A 25,509-nucleotide genomic window follows, 5' to 3' on the forward strand; every position below is an offset into this window, starting at 1 on the left:
AGTGTTATTTTCTTACTTTTCCTTTTAAAGAGATGGAAGTGGGGGCTCAGAGAGGAAAAGCAATTTGCTGGCATCACACAGCTGGCCAGTGGTGGCACTCCACCCTCCCCAACACATCCAGATCACTATGGCCCCAGGGTCTTCTCAACTTTCACTTATTGACAGCTGCTTAGGGGTTCTGAAAGAGGGAAAAATAATCTACTACAAAATGGGGACCTTATCAGGAAGATGCCCTTTCTTGCTACAGTCATATGAAGGGAAGAAATAACAGCCTTCCCTCTTCAGAGGCAGTGGGCAGAGCCAGCCAGGTTCCAGCTTTTTTGTGACATTCCAAGCAGGGACTCTGGCAGTCATGATGGAGGGTGTTCTTGCTAGATTATTTGAGTGGCAGGGACCTGGCAGGCCAAGCCACTGGGGATGCAGCCATGAGTGGGAAATTCAGAGAAAGAGGAGCTGTGGGCTCCAGAGTGGGCTGGTGCGGACTATGGGAATGTGTTCCCAGCCTGGCACCACAGAGGCAGAGGCAGGAGTGGGCTTGCCTGGGATAACCTGCCCAGGACCTGTGCAAAAAACCCTTTTCATGCCAACAGCCCTTCCAACCATGGGAAAGGGAACTTTTTTCCTGGTCCAGTGAGCTTAAGCAAGCCACCTACCTCCTCGTGTCTCAGATGTAAAATGGAGTTAAGGTACGACAGCACTTACTTCCCAAGGTGGTGGGGGAAGTAAAGGAGTTAATACATGCAAGGTGCTTAGAGACAAGGCTATCATTATTGCTCCCATATCTGGCAAAATTGTGAAGACATTCCATACTCAGCTTGAACACACACTTAGGTTTAGCTTTGTCATCACACATAAAGGACCCAGAAAGTTAGATCGGCCCCTTCTTTGCTAAAAAGCATCACGCCCCTTGGTAACTAGGCACTTCTATCAAATGTTGCTGCCTTACCTGTAGGCCAGAGAGTGAGACTGTCCATGCATGGCATCAAGGGGCTCTTAGCCCACAACACCCAAAAGCACCTCTACACCCGCCTGCCATAGAACCTGAAATTCAACCACTACCTCAATATCCCTTTGGCTTCAGAAAATAGTTCTTAACCTTTTGGACATTACAGATCTCCTGTGTGGCTACTCAAAGCTATGGAGCCACCACACCCATTCACGCATAGGTACACACAAATTCAAATATGCACACACACAAATCCCTTTATCATGTGGCATACAGTTTCAGGGAATCTGGAGACTTTCAAAGCCTAGCCCAGTTTAGCAAACCTTGGTGGTGTGAGGCCAATGCATTATATGCAGAGTTATGTAACTAAATTTGGCAGTTTTCTTAAATAGCACATATTTGGAGAGCATTTTTTATATGAGGGAAGAAGTGGATATTAAAGATCACAGATTAACTTTATAAGGATGAGAGCAATGAGTAGAGAATTGCCATCAGTTTTACCGAACCCCAACACTCTCCCCGAATGGACAGGGGCTCTCACTGCCCATTGGTGAATCCCAACCTCTCCCTTCTGTGATCGCAAAACTACTGATGACACCCTGAACAGGACTTTGCGGTTCATGCCACTCCTCTGCCAGCGTTCCCAAGAGTCACCTGGGAATCACAGGTGACTCTGCTTATGTGTCCATCTGTGCTGAGATGGCACCTTCTCCTTCCTTATGCAATGAAAGGGAGGGGAGAGTTCTATCATATCCCAAGCCCAGCCCAGCCCCAGCCTCAATTCCAGGGCACTGCACCCTTCAAGGGCATCACCACATACCATATCCATTCATATTCTCGCAGACTACTAAATTCTGCCTTCTGGGATGGTCAGGAGATCAGGGGCAAATCCCTAAATGAGTTTTGGAGTAAAAACCACTGCAATCCTGTCCAGCTAGCTTTCCTTCAACTGCAGAGAAAAGAAATCAGTTGGGTTCTCACAATTTGCCCCAAATGCACTGTGAAATAAATGTGTTTGGAAACAGAATGAGCATCTTGGACTCTGCAGCTTCCCCTAGTCCTTCCCTCTGGAAAGGGATACAATGTCTATGGCTCAGGAAGTAGAAAACCTTGTGCTGAAGCCTGAAAACCCATTTTCTCAGCACCTTTGAGGCCATGAAAGGAAGGTTCTCCATGCCAGGGCCTCCACCCTGTGCACAGAGGGGAAGTGGAAAAGCTACTGCTTCCTTGGCCATTGCTCAAGACAGCCCATAGGTGAGAGGGGAGAAATAGGAAGGAACAGAGTGGGAATGGAAAGGAGTTTTCACCTTTTCATATGGAATATTTCTCCTGCTGATGTCAACATTCAGGTTTCTTTGCAGCAAGAAATAGTTGAAAAATGGAACCAGGTGAAGAATTTGGGCACCTGAGGACTTTTAAAGCATAGCTGTGATTTTAAGACTTGGATGAAATACCCAGTGTGGGAATCAAGTCAGCTGGATTTCTTGAGAGGTGTCGTGTGCATGTGTTGATGTGTGCCCAGACGTGTCTGAGAACACACCTCTGGTGCTGCACAGGTCTTTATATCTACCTGTGTGCGTGTTTGCATTCATGCTAAGGGGTTTGATCAGGGATTAATGTCAATGTATATCTGCATAAGTGCATGCTCAACTCCTATAATGAGAGAAGAAAATAATTTTGTACAAAGCATTAGCGGTGTTTTTACAAAGCAATAAGTGCTGTTCCCACCTTCTCTTTCCTGTCCCTTTAAATTCACCTGGAGAAAACACTGGGATCTACATTCAGCAGTGGTGGTATGTATGGGGGGGTGCTTTTATTGGAAAATTGGAGCATTATCTCAGCATTATCATAGGAATCAGGAGTCAGAAAACTAAGGCCATAGGCCAAATCCAGCCCACTGCTTTCTCCCAACTCAGCAGATCAACTCAGACCACACAAACCACTCTCTCTGGCCCTTACTGAGAAGTCTGCACACTGCTACTATCAGCCTTGCCCTTTCAGGGTACTCCACCCCATGCTCCACCAGTCATTTCACTAAGGCTGAGATTGACACAGTGGAGCAAAGTCCTGTGTGCTCAACTTTTTTATCTAGAACTCAAGTTCAAGAGCAGAAGTTCCCTGAGAAGCTACTGAGATGTCCTTTCTTCTGTTTCCTCGGTTTTGGGTGAGGAGCTGTGAATTATTCCTTCATTGAGTGGAAATGCTAGAGATGGGACATTGACTTCCAGAGAAGGCATAGACCTTAGCCTCAACCATAAAACTCTGAACCTGTTAATAACATCTCTGGGCCTGTTGATATGATTAATAATTGTCAAGTCTTATGGTCACTGCTATTGGGGAAAGTAAGGTTAATTCTGTTTCTAAGGATGTGCTTCCTTTGGATCAGTGTAGACAATCTTACCCTCCCCATCTGTCTTGAGGACACAACTGAGTACCACTTAGAATCCTGGAGATGACTTCTTTAGACCCATGAAGTAACCCTGGAGGAGGAGTTTAAATACATAGATCATTATGACCATGATACATCAGACCATTTGTGTCTGTGATGCTGATAGACCTTTCCACTCACCAGATCCCTTAGAGTTAAGCAAACCCAGAAGGACAAATATCGAAATACTTGGCCCTGAGTGCTGATAAGCCCTTACTGGCTTATGAAGACGGGGACTCAGAAGATAAAATCTCTGGGGTGACGAGCAGATATATGTTGATCTAGAGCACATTCTCTACTCATGGGAAGCCCCCTTTTCCTTGTGAGTGGACTGAGACCCAGAAGTCAGGTTTTACTGGCCACTTAGCTGAGAACCTGAGCTGTGTCTTAGAACCTCGTGTATTTTTCTTCCTCAAAGCTTGAATATGGCCTGCAACCAGCTTTCCTACTGGCTATTAAGAGATGACAGCCTGTAACCATGTAGTCCTTGAGCTTCTCACCCTATAGATGATAAAAACCAAGTCAAGGCTCAACAATATCTTCCCCATCCAGCTCTATTCTACAGTTGGAATCAATATCCAACTAGATCTTCTTTAACTTAACGTTAAGGAATAATGGACCCAGTGTCATGCTGTGCTTTCTAGAAAACAGAGGAAAAGAATTTGAGTGGTCCAGCTGGAGGTGTGATCTCATCCTCTGGCCACACCCACTTTTGCAAGAGCGATTCCTCCTACTTCTTCCCAGAGCTGCAGCCTGGGCAATTCCATCTGACTCTGCACATGCTGTCTGTCCTAAAGACACATTTATCATGACACATAGTGTGAATAAAGGTTGATACCATCCACTGTGCTCTGATGCTATGACTGTCCCTTGCAATTCTTGCTGCTCATTTTATACCCAAATGAAACTCTCCAGCATGGCACCGATAGCATCAGGCACCCTTCCGAAGAGAAGGATTTGCTCCCAGCACCTCTGGGCTCAGCCCTGATCGGAGGCTGCCTGAAAGCAGAGGCTCCAGGCTGGGTCCTGGGGCTGCCTTGGAAAGCAGAGCCTGAGCACCTGGAGGTCATTTCATGAAGGGCGGAGCTCTTCCTTGGAGCCTGCTGATGACTGAGGAGGAGCGGGCACCGTCCATCGCTGAGGTCCTCAAAACAGCTGACAGGCTGAGATAAATCAGTGTGTGTACTTCCTCCCCCTTCCGCCGCCCAGTGGGAGGGAAGGAGCCCTTGTTGCCTTTAAGAAGATGAGCCAAAGAGAGCGGCGAAGGGAGATGGATGTATCCCGGGCACACTGATGCTTCGTGTAAAATTACGAAAACAGAGGCCAAGGGGAAAATGGGAAGAGGCAAGCACTTTGTCAGAGAAAAGATTTCCTGCAGCGTGAAACTCTATTCATGATGATATACCTTAAAAAGACGCACACATTCTCATCCAATCGCATCAGCCCTTGCGCAGGGCTGCCCGTGCTGAGGCTGGGTTTAGAGTCGCAGTGGTGGCTGCGCCCATCCGGGTGCTCTGGCCCGGGGAAGACAGGCAGTCCTAGGCACACAGTGATGGGGCACCTGAGAGGGGAGCGTGTGAGGAACTCTGGACAGAGCAGGGTTAGTTGTCTGGGTTGGGCAAAGAGCGAAGACAGCTTCATCCGGGCAGGCATAGTGTCAGGCCAGGAGTCCTGGATCCCAGCCCTCATTCTGCCCCTCTGTGAGTCTGAGAAGTCACGGCATGTCCCCATGCTTCCTTCTCTCTCAGTGCAGTGATGGACAGAAACTCTCCCTCCTGCCCCAAATTCCTTTTCTGGGGATGTTTATGAAGATGTTCTTTAGACTGCTCTGTGAAGATGGTGACATTCTTACATGGGGGGTTTCTTCCTGAGTTAACACAAAACTTTCCCTTAGTCCAGTCACGTATCGGTTCACAACAGGGATACATTCTGAGAAATGCATCATTAGGAGATTTTTGTTGTTATGCAAACATCATAAAGTGCACTCACACAAAGCTAGATGGTGTAGCCTACTACATGCCTAGGCTGTGGTACAGCTGACTGCTCCTAACCTACCAACCCGTACTGCATATTACCGTACTGAATACTGCAGGCAGGTGTAACACAATGGGAAGTATTTGTGTATCTAAACATATCTAAACATAGAAAAGGTACGGTGAAAATATGGCGTAAATGAAAAAATGATACACTGTATAGGACACTTACCATGAATGGCCTTGCAGGACGGGAAGTTGCTCTGGGGGAGTGAGCAGTGAGTGAATGTGAAGGCCTAGGACATTCCTGTGCACGACTGTAGACCTTATACTACACCAAATATATTTTAAACATTTCTTTCTTCAATAATAAAATAACCTTAGATTACTGCAGCTTTTTTCTTTATAAACTTTTAGTTTTTTAACTTTTCAATTCTTTTGTAATAACAGTTTAAAACACAAACACATCATACAACTGTACGCAAATACATTTTTTCTTCATATCCTTACTTTCAAGCTTTTTATACTTGATTTTTTTTTTTTTTACCTTAAAGATTTTTTTGTTAAGAACTAAGACACAAACACACACATTACTAGGCCTACACAGGGTCAGGATCATCAGGCCGTCACCAGGCGACAGGAATTTTTCAGCTCTGTTATAATCTTCCGGGACCTCGGTCATATGCGCTGTCTGTCATTGACGGAAATGTCGTCCTGAGGCACATGACTGCATTTCCCTTCAAGCTGAAGACCAGCCCACGTGCATTTCCAAACATGGCCCCAAAGGAAGCACTACCCCAGGCCACTATGGGCAATTGATTTCTCTTACATTACATGATTGGCTGTGGGTTCTAACCCAATACACGTACTGTTCCTGTGAGCGTAGGGGCGTGGGGGACGGGTGCAGAGAAATGGAAGAGGCAAGCGCTACAAAGTAAGATCATGAGGCCGCAGTAAATGGAAATAGAGAGAAAAAGCCAGCTGGAGCCTAAGCAACTAAAACACAAATGAGATTAAACTCAGGAGATCAGAGCACAAGAACTGGAGAAGACACCTCTGACTCCAGGATGATCATTTTTAAGAACCTGGAGACAAAATGCTGCCACGAAGGGGTGATGGCTGCTGAAACATAGCATCCCTTCATGTACAGCCTTCTGCTTTTCTGCCAAATGGTCTCCCGTTGGTATTATATTTCATCCCCAGGTTTCTTTGAGAGGCTCAATCTTCTATGAACCCATTTTAGCCTTTCACAATTATGTCATCTCAGTTGGAACTGTTCTAGTTGTACTCTCCCTCTCTCTCATGATGACGTCCATGGAGTAGCCATCAGAGGAGCCATCAGAACTGGGCTGACTCAGGCCAGCTCACAGCCTGCCGATGACCTCTGCATGACGTCCCAGCTCGTGTCCTTCACATGCTGGCCTGAGGCCCCACCACAGTTCTGAGGCCTGGAGATTAAAGGAATTCAAGAGATAAAAAACACATTCTTCACAATTTTAAAGAATAATCCCATCTCAGAGTAGGAGACGTGAAAGAGAAGGGCATAGGGTCTTTCGACGCAGGCAATATATTAATAATACGCAGGGTTGACTGCAGTGACAGTTCTGGCCCACGAACTGGAACAGAAAAGATAAAAGCAGAGGAAAGAGCTCCTCAAGGCCTGCATACCCAGAGGTATCTCTTTCCTGAAACCCTGATCACTGATTATTAACCTCAGTGCTCAATCAGCCAGATTTTAAGTTGTCTTTAAACAGAAACACACACAAAACAAAGTTATGTATTGATTGGTTGCTGAAAATGTTACAAGCAGAGGCTCGCGGGAACCTAATTCTGTATTTCCCGTAGGAGCGATGGCTCAGTATTCACCACTGCAGTGTTCGGGGTGACGTTATGGATCATAACTGTCTTGAATGACAAGAATCAGATGCCCATGCTGCTGGTGCTGGAAGTGGGGAGCAGCATGGGGGACTTCTGTGTTTAAATCGGGGAAGAACAGAAGGCAAGTTGGATAGGTAGATGTGGTTCTGACTCTGAAGGACCAGGAAGCCAGCAGAAAACACTGGATGAAAGAGGCCAGCTCGTTCAGAAAGGTCCCTAACCTTGCTCGCAAGAAGACAACAGCTGCTCCCAGAACCCCGTGCAGTTTGCTCTACCTAAGCACAGTAATGTGATCGTTAATTAATAAGCACATTGGAAACGTAGGCAGACAGACCCACAGTTAAGGGGCCACAGAGACCCAGAGTGGGTGTCTCAAGGGGCTGCCTCTTTGCAGTCCAGTTTACGACTCTTCAGGGAAGGCTAAGCTACAGCCTTGTTATTTTCCTTCTGGGACTAAAAAGAGAACTGTAGTTTCCTGCCCTATTAAGCCAGTGCCTTTCATGATCATTAAAATACCTTTAAATACTTCATTTCTCCCCCTTAAAGTTTTCCAGGCATAAGGGAAACTCTCCTTCCACATAACCTTGCTCCAAAATAACAAACACATGATGTCTTTTGAATTTGGCTGCTCTCTTCTTCCCTTTTGGGTGTTCAGAAATAGCCACTTACAAACACATGAAGGCATTTGCCCCGGTGGTAAATATGTCTTACGTGTTGATTTCAGCAGGCTAATCTCTGCAGACGTGCACATGTGTGCAGATTTCCTGCCCTCCAAAATTATTTTTTGGTTGTGGACATATGGTGAGAAATAGTTGGAATTGTTATTCAGGGTGCAGACTCTCCTCTGGGATCTGTGGGACAAATCTTGCTCCTTCTGTCAAGTCGAAATCACTGAGCATGTATTGAGCGCTGCAGTGGGCAAGATATGTTAGTCGTGTGTGCATGCTCAGCGCTGTACTCATAATAAAATCATTACAGTCCTCTGCGGCATGTTAACGGTCAAATGGATAATAACTAATGAAGCAGCTCACAGTTTTTAAGAGCTTAACAATGATCCAGGTGCTGTTCTATGTAACTTGCAGGTATTAAGTAATTTAATTCTTGTAACAACCTTTGGAAGTAATTATTATTATCATTAATATTATTATTATTATCACCGTTTATAGATAATGAAACTAGGGCAGAGAGAGTTTGTCTAGGCAAGTAACTTGTGTAAATCTAAAACCTGAAGGATGGATGGGATTCTGATTTGTGTAATTTATTGACAATTAATTTCAGTTTGAGTTTCATGCTCTCTATGCTCCCCTCCTTTTTGCTGGCAATCCTGCATTTCTTAAGAAGGTGTTCCCTTGGCTCCAGAAGGTTTGTGTAGCAGGGTGGAAGCTGATGATTCTGAAGTGCCCCTGTCTAAATTCACTGGAGAGGTTATGCCAGAGCCCTGGGGGCACAGGGAGAAGTGAGTAGCTTGGAGGGAGCCAGAGAGAGGAGAGAAGGCTCCAAAGCTGGGACTAGGGGGAGACCAGCAGGCCCTGGGAGAACAGAAAGCCACGCTCCCCTGCCCAGCAGTGGGGAGCAGTGGTGTCCTTCCTGAAGTGTCCCCAGAAAGGTGAAAGGGGTCCCCAGCCTAGGACAATATCTCACACCCTTGGCAAAGACTGAGGGTGAGAGAGTCGCCCACCTTCAAGGAGGACGTGGGCTTGGAGAGAGCGGAGATCTGAAACACCATATGCCTCCATCTTCCAGGCACAGTGGAGCTTACAACTTCCAGGAAGGAGGATAAAGATGCAACAATCACTGAGATTGAATTTCCTGTCATTCTGGGGAGACAGGGGTTTGCAGTCAGATTCTATTTGATTTAAAGAAAATTATGAATCGGGTGGTTTTTGCAGAGCTGAGCTTATGGTGTGAGATTCTTCTACCCATTATAAAATGTTTGGAGAAGTTTTCACAGATGAGGAGGGAGGAATCTGGGAGCTTGAAAGAGGAGTCAAGGCTGGAGAGCCAGAAGGAAGGAGAGAACATCTGGGCAGGTGCAAGAGCAGGGCCCACAAGGACAGAAGAGCAGCCAGGCTGGGAGGGGAGGTGTGGGCCTGTGGGTAGCTGAGGTGTGAAGGGCTGTGTGGGTAGCTGAGGTGTGACGGGCTGGGTCTCCAGGCAACCCGGGCCAGGGTCTACGGGCTTGCCTCTAGGCCCCCTCCACATTAACTCTTGCTTTGCCAGCATATTGTGTCAACATGTTGGCCAGCGTCACTTGAAGCTAAAAACACTGGGGCATTTTGTCTCACTGCTAAGCAGCCATGCGCCTTCCTGCCTCTTGATTGTGTTCGCGCTGGTTTCTCTCTTGCAACACCCCTTACCTTTGGACCTACCTCAACCCCTCCTCAGCACCCTCCCTCTACCCCCAACAAGATCCTCTCTGTCATTCAAGGCTTAATCCAACCACCCCCCTCTATGCAAAGCTTGCCCTGCCGCCCTTGGGGGACCCAGCCCCTCCTCTCCCTGCGGTCACACACCCTCTGCTGGTGAGTGATTTAGTGTGTTTTCATCTTGCCCTCTTCTTCTATGAGCTTCTTAACGGCAGGGTTGTTCCAATTTGTATCCTCACGGTGCCTGCCTGGCACATCTGGAGGGGGCTAGTGCTCCCTGGGTGATGGCTGTACAGCTGGGGTAGGACAGGTTGGCCTGCACACAGCGGGAAACATCTGGATGCTTTGTGAACATCCCCCGTGCTCATCCTCAGCCTTGCCCTTTCTGCCCCGGGCGCCCGAGCCCAGCACTGTGCCCACTCCTCTGGGTCGCTGCTGGGGTGCTGCTGGAAGGCCTGGTGTGGGGGACAACACATCATCCATCGTCTATACTGTCACGCAGAGAGCACGACCAGAGGGAATGACACAGGAGGGATAAGTTCTGATACAGAGGGGAGGAATAAACAACCAAACTGTAGGATATAGAACTCAGAGTATGAGGGCAGCTGAGCACCACACTGGCGGCCTCAGAGCTCAGAGTTTCAAAAGAGAAAGAGGCAATACAGCCACAAAAGCAGGGGTAAGGACAAGAGACATTCCCATGACTTCACTCTTCCTATTGGCAGCCATGTGAGAGGGGCGGAGGGCAAGAAGATAATTTTTAGATGTGGAAAATCTCCTCCTTCCCAGGACAAAGAATTTAAGAAGCAGGAGCGCATGGCCCAGGATAATTCAAGGAGAACGAGGCCTTCAGGTTATTCCAAACAGGAAATCTATCCTTCTCCCTGCAGCGGGGTGGTGCTGGAGAATTACTCCGCTTTGATATAGAAACAGCATATGGCTGTGATTCAGGGGAATTGGGCTTTCATTTTGACTCAGACACTAATTAGCTGTGTGACCTTGGGCAAGTCACTCTACCTCTCTGGGCCTCCATTTCCTCATTTATAAAATGAGTGGGTTGAGCTAGAGGGAGATGATTATCTATGGCCCTTTTTAGCTTTAACACTCCCGGACATTATTCATTCCGCATCACAGCTGTAATGTGACAGCTTTGTGAGGCTTTCCTTCCTCCATTCCGTCCGACATCTCGATAGAGAGGAAAAGCACATGCATTATAATCCAGAACTATTTTGGGAAATGGTGTAAGCAAAGCATCCAATACATTTATCAAGAAAATCTGAATATCAACCATCAAGCCCTAGGCCGAGGGGAGCTGGGAATATTTCAGGGCACATTAACCACTGTTGTGGTAAGTAATTATGCACATTGACTTTGAGTCTGTTTCAATGGTCACATCTCACAATGTAATTTCTACCCTGTTTCCAGGGAGGGAGGGATCCCTGCAAGTGCTAACTAACGAGTCTTCTAGAATCTGAACTGTGGACTGGTAATAGCTGGCATTTCAAAAATGTAGTCTTTTGTTTCTTGAAAAACTGCTACAAGCATTCAACTCCCCCATCTCTGATCCTTCTCTGAGAAGGAAAACAATAAATTTGATTTCAATCCATTGTGTTAAATATCAGAATGCACACACAGAGTCTCTGCGATCCAGCGTCGAGTAAAAACCCATCTGTGATGCCAACAACTTCAACTGGGCAGAAGGAAGAGCATTAACACTTTCAGGCTACTGGAGAAGCGAGAGCCCAGTGGTCACTTACTCTAAACACGCAGAGCGAAAAAAGATCTGATACGTAGGTGTGAGGTTATTTGAAAATAAAAACCGGTAAAATGTATTGGAATAATTTGACAGATTTAAATGTGCTTTCTTCTAAAATAATTTATCTCTGCAGAGACACCCGTCATTGAAACTGCTGGCCTGACTGATCTAAATCCCTACCGTTTGCCATTTCCTCAAAACCTACCCATGTCCCAATTAAAATCTCTGCTGGCAAATGCAATGAGAGATGTCAGAGCAATTTTCATAAAAGAGTAAAAGAAGGAAATCACACAGAATTTTTAACAGTGTGCTAGATGGCATGAAGGCAAAGAGTGATATGGGGGGTATGGGAGAGTGGTTACTTGAAGCTTTATTTTTCGTTTCATCATAACTTGGCCCTTTGGATGAGAGAGTATATCTAAGCAATCAATCGGTATTCTTTATCTGCAACCTAATCAGGAGAACAGTTAACACTGCAGTTTTGGGGGTGGAGTTCAGGCACAGGACAGAAGGCCTTGCCACTCACAGTGTGTCGCCTTGTTCCAGAACATCACTGCATCACCTGGGAGCGTGTTAGAAGTGTAGATTCTTAGGTCCCTGGGTCTCAGACATCTCACCCTTTTCATCATTCAGTCCTTCAAGTACCTGGAGATGGCCCTCATGGCCGCTCTTAGACGGGACTGTCCTTTGCAAGGAGAGGGTTGTGGGCTCCAGGCCACGGCCACGAGAGAGAAATCCTTGGGCAGGCCAGCTGCGTGGCCTTGGTCACATTCCTAAACCTCGTTGTGAGTGTTAGTTTTCTCATCTCTAGAATAGGAGGAAGACTAGGACTTACCTCAGATGGAGTTTGTAAAGATCCTACAACACAATCCACACGATGTCTCCAGTTCAGTGCTGGGCACGTGGGAATGCTGCTGAATGCCAGCTATTATTATTTTTCGCAACTCAAACACTCCTTGTACACGGAAAGCGTTAGAGACTAGGTGACGTTTAACTGTCTCTTTAAAAGGACGGACAGAATTCAAATCAGCCACGAGGGGATTCTGGAGGGGAGCGGACCCGAAGCGCCAAGTGTCAGAGTTGGAAATGTGGACACAGGAAACAATAACTGGGTCTGTCTGACTAGAACGAAAGGTTTGCAGACCAGTGAGAGGAACAGCTGGCAGAATAAGTAAAGGACAGATGATGTTTCCCAAAAGCGTGACTCTGAGCGAGGAGGGAGGGCTGGGAGCTGGGTAGTATGAGACCAACAGAGGCACGTTTGAAGCTTAGGCTGGAGTCTGAGGAGTGGCTAGAGGAAGGCACAGGGGTCTGATGTCAGATGCACACACTGCACGCTCTGTGTCAGGTGGGACCACGTGGTGTTGCCGATATGACATGGTTTTTGACCTAGAAGAACAATTTCATTTGGTTCAATGTAATACAAGCCCCTTCGTTATCTTTGTGGGAGAGTGGGGGGAGCAAACCCACCCTCTCGCCTCCCAGAGTGGCTCAGAGGTTGAGCAAGGCTATGAAAAAGAGGTTTGGAAACGTGGAATGACGCGTTGAGTAGACAAATGGCCTTGTCACCGAGAGGGTGCTCCAGGACCCTGGCATCACTGTGGTCAGAAGCAGATCTGTCCCACAGATCCACCTTCCAGAAGCAGCCACAGTTTACTGCTGATGTAGGCAACCCAGAACCTTCTTACCCTCTGCCCAATTCCAAGACTCTCACCCGGGCTTTGAATGTTAGTTTTACATAGAGCATTTGCAAGAATTTGGGTAAAAAACTAAATTCGAAACAAAACAAAACCCCAGGCTCCTCACAGCCTGAAAGGACAGTCCAGAAAAAAGGTGAGAGGGAAGCAAATTATTAAAAGGAGGGAAAAAAAATGCTAACAAGATATTTCAAAACGATGGCAGCTGCATGCACTTACAGTGTGTGAGGGCCTCGTCTGAGCCCATTTTGGTAACGACATGAAACTGCTGCTTTCTCTTTCCCAGGCATATGTTTAAAGTACCCTGCAAATGATTTCGTGTTGGATCGGGCTTCATTACTCACAGTTCATATTTGGTCTAAATTACAGTAAATGTTATTTCAAGGTTTACAAGTTAATTATTATAGTATAGTATTTACTCCATTATATAGTAATTACTGCAGTATCTAATGCCTAAAGGGTTTCCCCCGTATATGAAGGACGGAGAACATTTTAGAGTGTTTTCAAGCAGAACTGGGCTCACTGGGGTGTGTGTGGGGGTGCTGGGGAGATGGCACCCAGAGATTGAAATGCAAGTGCCCACATTCTCTAGGATGCAGGGTTGCAGGGACCCCTAGTAGCCAAGCTTGCTTTAGCCCTCCCAGGAAGTGGTGTGCTCCATTAGTAGGGGCTCAGGTGATCGTGCTGACCCCCAAAGACATGCAAGATGACAGTCTCACCTCCTGCATGGCATAACCATACGGCACAGAGCAAAAGACCCTTTTGACCTCCAGATGAACAGACAAGGTTGTGTTTGCTCATCTCTGAGAGGCAGCTGCCCGAGAGACCTCATGTGCAATTTGGCTCCCCTTCTTTTGGCTTGGGGTGGGAATTTAAATGATCTCCTTACAAACAGCCTCCCCGCAAATGCCCCACCCTCTTGCCTGCTGCATAAGGGTCAGCTATGAGACACCAGATAGCCCCCAGCTCTGGGCTACATTTACACCTCTTTGCTCCATTCCAGCCCAGATTCTTTGTTCTGGCTGCCAAACCCGAAATGGATTCCATAAGCATCCTGCTTCCCAAATGTTGGTCCAAATGGCAGGGAACCCTAAGGGCCTGACAGGCAGTTGAGCTAAATGACAGGCTTGGGATCAAGCTTCACACTTTTGTCCTCTGACTGCAGCCGAGCCTCTTGGGCTAGACAGCCAAGGCTTCCTCTTGCAATGTGCCCTCCTCCCCAGAAGCCCGGCCACTATTACTTTGATAAATTCTGAGCAGACTGAAAAAGAGAATTTGGCAATTGCAGAAGCATCATTGTTCCTAGATCTGGCTCCTCTTCAGGAGGAGAGAAAACGGTGCACGCAGTGAGCACCTACTGTGCGTCTAGCCCCGAGGTCGGCAAGGTTCAAAGGAGAAAGCAAGCTTCCAGTGCCCGCTGCCTCCTACTCCAAAAGATTTCGCAGCTCAGTCTCTTCACTTTGGGGTGAGGCAGAGACAAAGCAGGTGAAGGGAGAGAAATCGCTGGTGTGTTTTCTCCTGAAGTGCTCTTGACACGTTTTCCTTTTGGAAGGTGGGGGCAGGAACTTAGAACTGGAGGATTTAAGTGGCAATGATTTTGGAGCTAGCTCCTGGAGCTCACAGATGGGTTTCCAGTTTTAGGAAGATCCCTGCTGCACTGGAGCACGCGGCCTGCCCTCCTTGGACTGGCCTCACGTGGGCCCAAGCAATTGTCTAAGACACGCCTGGGACATTGGATGGCGTCTGGTCCTCAAGCTTGTTCCCCACCCGCCTCCTCAGTCACTGCAGCAGCAGCAGGTTCCCCAGCACCCAGGTGTGCCTCTTCCTCTACGTCTCACCCTTTCAGTCTAGAAATCTTTGTGAAATGAATCTGCCAGGGCTTTCCCATTCCTCATGGCATAAACCCACTTCCTCGAGTGGCCAGCAAGGCCTCACGTGGCCGGGGCTCTGCTGCCCTTCCTGTTGCACCCAGCATTTTCTCTCTGCATTGTTTCAGGTCCAGCCACTCTGGCCTTCCTTCCGTCCCTTGGCCTATGCCATGCCCTTTGCTGCCTCTGGGAGTTGACTTGTGCTATTCTTGCCGCCCTCCCTGTCTTGCTCCTCCCAGACCTCCCTGGGCCGGCACCCCGACCTGTCCTTCTGATCCCAGCTCAGGGATCCTCCCCAACAGCTGGACTCGGGCAGTGCCCTGGCCTGCTCCCTCTGGGGACTTCCATAAATCTTCACTCTTAACCCTCCTCATACTCTATCGTGTGCAGCTGCCCAATATCTTCCTGCTAGGCTAGACCATAAGCTCTGTGAGGGCAGCAGTCACATTTGTCTCATCCCCAGCAACTGATAAAGTGATGGCATATTTATTAAAAGAGAACATTCTTGAATGAATTCCATGAATCGTTGGTGGGAAAAGGAGGCAGTTTAGTGTAGCAGCTGCATGGAGAAGCTCTGGTAGCAAAATTGATGAGGGCTAACATGTATTGAGCACTTACTTGCTATGTGCCCAACACTGCACACTTTTATAAGTTTCACAACAATCCGATATGAGATTAAGTGTTTTTTGTTTTTTTTGAGACAGAGTCTCCTCTCTTGCCTGGGCTAGAGTGCCATGGCATCAGCCTAGTTCATAGCAACTTCAAACTCCTGGGCTCAAGCGATCCTCCTGCCTCTGCCTCCCAGGTAGCTGGGACTACAGGCATGCACCACCATGCTCGGCTAATTTTTTCTATTTTTAGTTGTTTGGCCAATTTCTTTCTATTTTTAGTAGAGACAGAGTCTTGGTCTTGCTCAGGCTGGTCTCGAACTCCTGAGCTCAAACAATCCTCCCGCCTCGGCCTCCCAGAGTGCTAGGATTACAGGCGTGAGCCACTGCGCCCGGCCAAGAGATTAAGTGTTCTTATTGTACCTCTTTAACAGAAGGACAGACTGAGAGGCAGGCAGGTTCAGTAATGCATCCAAGGGCACCCAGCTGGCATAGGGAGGAGCCAATACAGTCCCAGGCAGGTGGATGCAGAGCCTCAGTGCCTAGACCGACCCTTGCTGAGCCCACTGTGGATGAGGAGGACAGACATCAGGCACACTTCAGTCCTTTCCTCCTTCCACCTCCCTCTTCCACTGTCTCTCTGCAAACAAGCCCTTGTTTAATGAACATATATTTAATGTGAGAAGAGAATAAAGTGTATCAGCTCCATGATTGCTTCATACACACTCTTTTTCACTACCTGTCACATCTTTACAATGTAGTCAAAGCATTCTAAGCAGCAGAGATTATTTAAAACAAAATAAAGAAAAGAAAAAGAAAGCAAGAAAAGGAGCAAGTCTGGGCAGAATGAATGGTTATCAGAGAGGACTCACCATATTGCCCCCACCTTCCCAGTCCTGCGAGGGCTAGACTTGAGCCTGGGACCTCTGAGAAGGCATCTCCTCCTTTGCTCCTTGAAAGTGCTTCCCCACCATTCCCTGCTCCTCCCTCTTCCCTTCCCAAAAAACTCACGTTCACATGAGACACACACAGCCCTACACACAGTGGCTTGGATCAGAGCATCAGGGGAGGGGCATGGCCGCTCACAAAACTCACTAGCAATGTATTAGAAAGCAAAATCCCCAGCAGAGTTTCAAGATCAAACTGTGCCCAGCCACCAGATTTCAGAGAACGGTTGGGGAGTTGAGATAAAAAGAGTAGAGGGCCCATCCCTGGCTCTGGAAGCCTCCATTCCTTCCTTCATTCTGTTGTCACCACCTTGGATTTCCCCCAGCACAGGCCTCAGCTAGTGCCTGTCTCTTTCTCCCACTCCTCACTCTGTACATGTGCCCATCCTAGCAAGCTCTGGAGGATTTTTGTCCAGTAAGACTTTATTCTATAAGGCGTCTCCTCTCAAAAATGTTAAACATAAATAAATATTTGTTGTTCTAAAGCGCTTCACTGACCATGTGGCAACAAATAATCATTTCTACTGTTGGATGTAACTATTTAGATGGGCAGCATGGGATTAGCCAAGGCATTGGCTGTCTTAAAAGCAAGTGCAGTGTACCCCCCTTTCTATGTGCCCATTGCTAGGCTGAACTGCTTCCAGTTTATAATGCCCTCAGGTGGCCCTGACCTTGGAAGACCAAGGGAAAGAGATTGCACTTTGGAGTCACAATCCCCCCGGGTGTGGACCCTGGCCCCATCATTCCCAGCTGTGTGACCTTGGGCATGTCCCATGATCTCTCTGGGGCTCAATTCACTGCAACAGGGATTTCTGGACTAGGGATCTAAATCCATAATTTGCAGAGCTGGCATAAGACAGACTGCGGAACTTGCCTTCCATGATATTTGGTGTAGAATAAGTGCTCAAGTAATAGTCACTACTATTATTTATGGTGCCACAAAGCAAGATCATATAACCGTATGCCATTTTCCCAGGCCTGCTACTTAGCTAGTCTTAAGGTCCTTTTAGCACATAGAGGATGAAATGTATTTCCTCATATCACTGGAGTCAAAGACCATCACAGTTGGGCTTTAAGGATGGTTTGGGGGAAAAAAAATCAAAGTATGCGTGTCCCCACACCGTAACAACAAAACCGATGAAGTTTCCACTCTTTTCTCCAGGCTTAATTAGGCTACATCAAAGGGATTCTTCCAGCCACTCTGCTGTGGAGATAAATTCCATTAGTGACCTTGCCAAAGCAGATGTTCTTGGGAACACTTCCTCCTGACATAACCCCTTGTCCTATATCCGACGTGTATTCCTGAGAGACACTGTATCCTCCTGAAGCTGCAGCCTCTCCCTAGCTGACAGGAGAGATCTGACCTATGGCCACCGGTGTGCAGTTGAATTGGGCTTTTATTTTTATAAGTTATTCCACAATCTATCTAGCCCTTCCCAATTTAAATGAAAGAAAACAGACAAATACTACTAATGCCTCTGGTAAGTATTTTTATGCTTTAAAACTAAGACTACTCTAGAACACAAGAAAAGGAGGAGGAAATATTGGCATGAGTTGTTCTGATCTTCCAGTTCAACTTCTTTTGTTCAAGTGCAGGGATAGGACATGAAACACTTTTCTGTTTGGTGGGTGGTAGATTTTTTTTTTTTTCCTCTTTTCCAGTGCCCATATTATCTCCAAGTCCTTAGATTCATTAGCCTAATTAATATTAAGAACATATGCATATGCAAATAGACCCTCTTTGCCATATATTTCACTTTATAAGACAGGTTGAAGGGTGGTTGGGTGAGTCAATCAAATGTCATAAATTGGCTATGCATAAGACCTCATTAATATTAATTGGGGCGTGGGCATTGTGCAGTAGCCCATGCTGCCATTAGAGATGGGCCCCTTGCTTTAATTGTTCCAAAGATTTTGAAAACCAAAGCCTCTGACCTGATTTAAATATGTAATCCGCCCCCCTACCCCCACCAGGTAGTCTACTGAGCAGCATCAGAAAGGTATGAAAAAAATACAGAGCAGATCTTTTCTAAGACAGATGGCACACAATGAGGTTAGAAAAAGTATCTCGAGATCCAACCTGCAAGAACAAAAAAAAATTGCTTGCATTGTTGTTTTCATTATCTTGCTTCTGTCATTTCATGAGCTTTGTATCTTGCAAGGAAAGAAAGAAGGGAGAAAAACTGTGAAATTAATCTTTTGTGCATGGCCTGATAAAGAAGAGACATGCTCAGACAAAAGATAGACTGGGAGAAGGTACCGTGATTGATGACTAAAGTAACGGTGTCAGAAGAGTATTATGTAAATTACTGGAGGCACACGCCATTTCAGAGAGAATGAGAGGGAGAGCTGGAAGGGGGAGCGAGGGAGAGGGAGAAGGCGAGAGGGAGTGAGGTACTGAGAGTGAAAAAAGGATTGCAGAGTCGATGTCACCAAAGAACTGGTCCCCAAACACCCATTTCTTGCCATCTTTCATCTCCTCCGACAAGCTCACCTCACATTCTCTCTGGGTTGCACGGTGTAACAAAGGGGTGGGGGTGGGGGAAGAGCTGTCAACATTAGCATGATTCCAGTCAAGAAAGGTTTAGGGAAAGCAGTGTCTGAAGTGAAATCATCAAGGAGGGAAGTTCGGTTAAAGGGGAAAAGAGCCGGCTGGTGACTGCATGTGTCTCTGTGTGAAGCCTGTCACAAGATGTGGGGACAAGCACCGAGCCACTCTCTTTCTTCATGCTGGAAATGGGCTCCGAAAGGCCCTGCATCCTCCCCCTGGGTCCCTGGGTATATCTGCACCCTTGTGTGGGGTGCACGGTGTGGCCACTAAACAAAGGTGGGTGGAGAATGACTCATGAGGCCAGAGGTCAGGAGCCTTGCTACAAAAATCCCTGCTCCATTTTTTTTTCTTTTGGCTACATTTACTTTCTAAGTAATGACATGAAGGCAAGTGTTGAAAATTGCCTCCATTTTCCTGACCGGAAGAAATGGGAGGTAACAGTAAGATTATATTCAATTATGGAACAGGCTTTGCTGCCACGACCTTGCATGCTGGCCGGTCTGCAGCTCCCAGCAGATGGGTATATGGGGCGCACTGACCGTGTTCAAGTATCTCATGCTTAAAAGTCCAGCACTGGGATCGATAGGTTTCTAAAAAAATAATAAATAAACTCCTTCCAAATTCTTAGAAACCAAATGAGGGAAAGCAAAGTTGGTACTCAGCAAGAACTCACGGGACAGATTGTTGACAGCCAGGCCCCTTCTGACTGGAGCAACATCCATCCCATTTGTTGGGGCCGTGAGGTCCTGGTACGTACGTATTTTAAATATCACCCCTTTGGCAGGTCCAGAGAAATGAAGGCTCATGTCCAGGTAGAGATTTTCTCTACATCTGCTCTCCCTCCTCAGCCGGGTGGGAGGGCAAAAGGAATAAAATGCATCTCCATTCATTGAAAGCTTGGAAGGCTCCAAGCACTATAAAGATTATAGTAAAACTCTGACCCACCATGAAATTCAAAATGCAGTTAATTAATTAATTTTTAAACTAATGAAAAAATATAAGCTCAAGTACATATAGTTAAGCACAAGTCCTGATTTTCCCCATTTTGATTATTTTGGAAATTTTTGTAAGAGCAAATGATTAAGCCATTGAAAAAGGACTAGGAATAGGAGTAAAATGGGACCTATTTATAACACAAAAGTTGTCACACCAGACACTCCCAGCAGGGACACAAAAGCCAGAAAACATAGCCTAGCCCCCTAAACTGGTCCCTTCCTCCTCTGCCATCCTGTGTTCCCACCGCCTGGCCGTTTAGCCGCAGTCACACACTGCTTCCTCTGCATAGCCCAGGCAAGATTCCCGAAGCCTTACTGTGTGCTAGGCACTCTGCTGGGCAATGGGGACACAAAACCAAACAGGACGTACTTTCTCTGGTGGCATTCGTATTGCTTTCGAGGAGACAGCAAGTGCCTTGTGGCCATGCCTGATGGCTCCCAGCATCACCCCAATGTCCAGGGCAGCACGTGCTGCTGCGGGATCAGTCCTTGCTGACTGAAATTGAATTAGCCCAAACCGGACTTCATCAGAGACTCGCCTGGACGTGAAGAGGGGGCTAAGCCAGGAAGCCTCCCTTGGGAACGCAAAGGACACAGGGAAAAGATGTCTGTCTGCTTTCAGCACTGCATGATTTAATTTTGTTCTTATTTTAGGAACCCTTCGGCCACATGGAACACATGCTCATTCAAAGAAACTCAAGGGAGAAGTTTTATTACAGAGGGAGCTCAGAGGACCCAAGAGGGAGAAGTATATTTGGGCCCCAAGAGATAATGGAACTGTGGCCTGGAGCGGCATCAAACCCTCAACACCATTCTCTCCATATTTCTCTTACTCAGGTAACATACGTACGAGATGGTGACTGTGCTTCTCATTTTGTGTCCGTTTATTTCCCGTCTCTCTCTGCAAACCCATTTCTTTTGCCGACTTTCCTCATGGCCCAGGCTGAAGGCACCATAATGACGGTACTACTGCTATAAATAATAATAATACTAGTAATAATCACAGCAAGCCCTTGGATAGGTACTAGCACTGTCCTAAGTGCTTACATATCAATTCTTTTAACACAACAATCTCATTTTTATTTTTTCATTCATTTTGTTATTTATTTATATTATTTATTATATCTTCTTATTATTATTATTATTCCTACTTTACAACTGTGGAAACTGAGACAGAGGTGACATGTCCAATGCTTCACTCTTAGGGAAAAGTGGACCCCGCATGTGGGCCCTGGCCCATTAGCCCCAGGGGCTGGGCTCTCAGCTACTAAGTTAGACAGGCCAGAACCACCAGCTTCCATGACCTTCCAGATCCAACTAAGGAGAACCTCTGGGTCCCAATTCCAAATTCCAGAGAGGGAAATGGGCCAGTGTGAGATCAGGACGCCACTTAAGGCTGCAGGGATGGCGCTCAGAAGGCAGCACGACCCGGAGGACACCTAAGAGGTGTTCATCGTTTATGCAAACATCTTGATTTAAAAAAATCTTCACCCCATGATTCCATGGATACAACGAAAGGGTCTCAGTGAGGAGGATTTGGGTAGCCACGGTACTAGAGGCAACCCAGGACTGGCAGCAACTGCACTTATGTTTCTTACGGGAAAATCACATTCCAGCCTCTTGCACACCAACTCCAAAAGGCCATCTGAAATCTGCACTTCAGGAAAACGAAACAAAGAGTAAAACCTAGCGGTGAGTGAAACCAAAGAGCAAACGAACCAAAAAAGGTTTCTTAGTGGATGGGATTCACTTGCTCCCCATCTCGCAATCACTGGCACCAGAGTGCACACGCGGGGACGCCGCGGCCGGCAGAGTCCCAGCGCAGCCTGTCTTCTGGGCAGTGATAGGCGCAGCCAAGGGGTCTTCATTCTCCTCCTCACCACACTGCTGCTGAGCCACCAGATTCTGAGCAAGTCCCTGTGCGTGAAGCTGGGCTGCCGGGCAGTAAGAGCTCATCTCCCTCTCAGCTCTAAAGATCGGAGCATCTCTCCAAGACCCCACACGGGGGTCCCACAGCGACCCCCCTTGGTGCCCAGTGGTTTCCAGCAGACACACTGACATTCTGACCCTGTCTTCTGCCCCGACCGATGGATTCTCCGGAGGAAACAAAGCAAAGACTATAGATGCGGTGGAAATGGCTTTCTGTGGAAGCTATAAAAAGTTGGAAGAGACAGATCTATTTCTTCCCACCGAGTGTTTTCAGACACGCTGGAAATGGAGAGCGGTTTCCCCTCGCTTGGAGGCCCTATCGCAATCATTGCCACTTTGTTTTCTAACAGCCCCTCGCAGCCTTAGCCCCAAAGTCTTCTGGAGAAAGCTCTTTCCTTTCATATGTCTGACCTTATGATTCATCTGGCTCCTGTTTTAAAACCAATTATTACGTATCGTCTTTTGAGTTTCACCCCTGACACCACTTTGCCCTGACTTAATTCTACAACTGGCTTTTATTCAAAACCTTCATTTTTGAGGAAGGTGTAAGAGCTGCAAATGGCCTTCTTCTAGAAGCCTCGAGTTAAACAGCAACTCTGGTGATCAAAACTAGAGAACTGGCATTTGATTCATGCTGTTAAACAAAATGTGTACTTGTTTCATGTGATGTGGATGAAAGAAAAACCAAAAATGAGGGCCTAAGCAATGAGAAGAAAAGGGGTCGTGACTTCTACATATCAGGCTGAATCTTGGCCCTGAGCTCTGAATCAGAATTACGAAGAACCCATCAGACCTCTCTATATTGCTGTTCTGTCTACAGCATTGTCGCTTTCAGAACCTGCCCCTCCTCTTGTGATCTCTCTGGGTGTTCTACTACCTGCACCCTGGTCTTCAACCTTACTGTACAATCGTCCAGCAAATCCATGAAGGCTGTCTTGCATAAATGTCTCCCAAATCCACTCTCCCCTCCACACACCCATCCAAACTGCTCTAGCTCAGATTTGCCTCCTCTCTCACCTATTCTATTAGAAGCTATAGCTTCCAAATTGGATCCCTTTCCTCCAGTTTTCCCTGTACCCAGTTCATTTTCCACAATGCTGCAGTGCTTTCCTAAGACAAAGATCTGATCATGCCACTTGTTAGCTTCCAAACCCCGGTGGTTCCCCAGCATGTGTAGAATAAACTCAAACTTGTTGCAGAAGCATGTAAGTCCCTCCATAATCTGACTCCAAACTATTGCTTCAGCCTCTTCTTTTTTTCCACTACACCTTGTCACACAGCAGATGGTAGGGTCTCCCCAGGCTCTGACTCTTCTGGAACATACCTTGCCCTTTCCTGCCTCTGCCCTTGCTCATGTTCCCTCTACTAAGAATGCCATTTTCTCAACCTCCAACCTCCATCAGAACCATCTATGTCACACCCATCCTTTGGGCTGAAATCATACCTCCTCTGTAAAGCAGCCTCTGTTTGTCCCCCAAGTGCAGTTCATAGCTCCCTCCTGAGGTCCCCTAGAACAGCACATCTCAAAGCTGGGGAGCTTTTCAAAGTGTTGAATCCTGCTCCAATTAAATCAGAACAGCTGGGAAGGAGGCCCTGGGAGTCAGCATTTCCTAAGAGCACCCAGGTTAATTTCATATGGCCCAAGTTTGGAAAACGATACTCAAGTATTTGGTCTATATCCTTTCTACTTTTCACATTTAATTAGTATTTATTTATTGAGCAAATACACCATGTAAAACAATTGTGCTATATGTGGGGGTGCTACAATGAATCAGGCCCAATATAAAAAGTAATGATAATATGGAATATGTATTATATATCTTATCATGTTTTATAATATATTATAAACATGCATTATAATAAAATAGGACACCTTCTATGCTACCCATTTGTGCATGTCTTTCTTCTGTGTTTCCTTGAGAATAACCGTTTCTCATTTACCTTTGTATCTATTAACACCTAACACAATGACTCATATTCAATAAACAGATGGTGACTTCATTAATTAATATATTTATTAATTTGTTAACTCTGGGATTAATGCAAAGGAATGACATTTTAACTTCAAACTCACCTGGCCTGAAAGAAACAGGAAGTTGTCCTTGCATTGCTGACTCTGAAACGGTGTCTCATGCCCTCATCATTGGCTGAGCCCCTATGTTGTCCCGTGCCCACTGCCTGGACGGACGAGAGCCTGCTGACCTCTGACCAAGCCCCCAGCAGGCCCCAGATGAGTTCACTGACTTTTGACAAAGGCAGGACATACACTAACCTCTTGTTACTCTTTAAGGAAGTACAGACAGTTTACCAAGTTCAATGCTTTCCACCTTCCAAACACTTGCTCAGCACCCCCAGCTCCAACTAACAGAAAGGCAAAGATAAGGGCTTCCTTTTTGTATGCAGGCTAGGAAAGGGAGGCTCAGAGCCGCCAGCTTCCGTGGAAGGTCAAGTCAGGGTATCCATTGGCCACCTCTTTGGCTGTGCATGCTTGGGAGGGAAAATGCCAAACACGTGGAGCCCTCCTGGAAGTTTCACCTCATGCATTTATGGAGACATTGGATGAGTCAAATGCTTCACACACCATAACATGAGGGTTTCAACTTTTAAAGAAAATCAACATTCCTCTGAAGAAGTTCAGAGGTGTAAATTATTTTTTAATATTAAAGTTTCCTGATTTAAATCCATACCCCTTTAAGAAATTTGAAGGCCTGCAAACATTTTCCAAATGGTAAGTTCACATATGACAACATGATTGTCATATTTCTAATAAGGTAAATATTTGAAAGGGGTGCCCAAGTCTCACTGAGGTGAGAAATTAATACAAATTGCAACGGTTAAATGTCTACATTTTACATCATTTCTCTTCCCCTTCACTTTGTTGGAAATAAAACTTTGAAAAGGAAACATATTTTCATTTTGCTAGATTTCTACCTTTTTTTTTCTTTCACATCATTGAAACTCCCAACCCAAAGATGAAATAAGGAAAATCAACCTTAAAGTTGAACCTATCGATTCTACCTTCCTTTCAATTCTCCCCTTAAAATGCATCAGAGGAATAATATTTCACTTCTCAGAAAAGAGAAAATTGATATCTCGGGCAAGCCATAATGCAAATGAACATTAAAAGTATCAGAAAAGCTACATTTTTTAATGGTTGGTTTTAGTGGGGGAGGGGATCTGCACTCAGTAAAACCTCTACGCAGAGGAAGTTTTATATCCTTGACCACGTCCTGCTAGGATGCCCCTGGAATATGCTCAGACACAGCCTTAGGAACCAGGAGACACCACGCCACCTGCCTGGGCCCACAACCTATCAGCCCCAGGAGAGTCGGCTTGTGTCAGTCTCTCCCCTCCTCACCACCAAAATGTTTGTGTGTCTCCACTTCCCCAAGGCCATACTCTTCACTGACACATTCACCCTGTTGATGTAACTGTGATTTAATGTAAGAGATTACCATTTTAACAGGGGCCTTCTGGAAATGCCTGTACCCAAAAAAGAGCTATAATAGTGACAAGACGTCAAGCCATTGAGAAGATTCTGGGGGTGGGGGGACAACTCTCCTGGTG

Source organism: Propithecus coquereli, unplaced genomic scaffold (assembly GCF_000956105.1).
Source record: "Propithecus coquereli isolate 6110/MARCELLA unplaced genomic scaffold, Pcoq_1.0 Scaffold138, whole genome shotgun sequence".
NCBI classification, from domain to species: domain Eukaryota; kingdom Metazoa; phylum Chordata; class Mammalia; order Primates; family Indriidae; genus Propithecus; species Propithecus coquereli.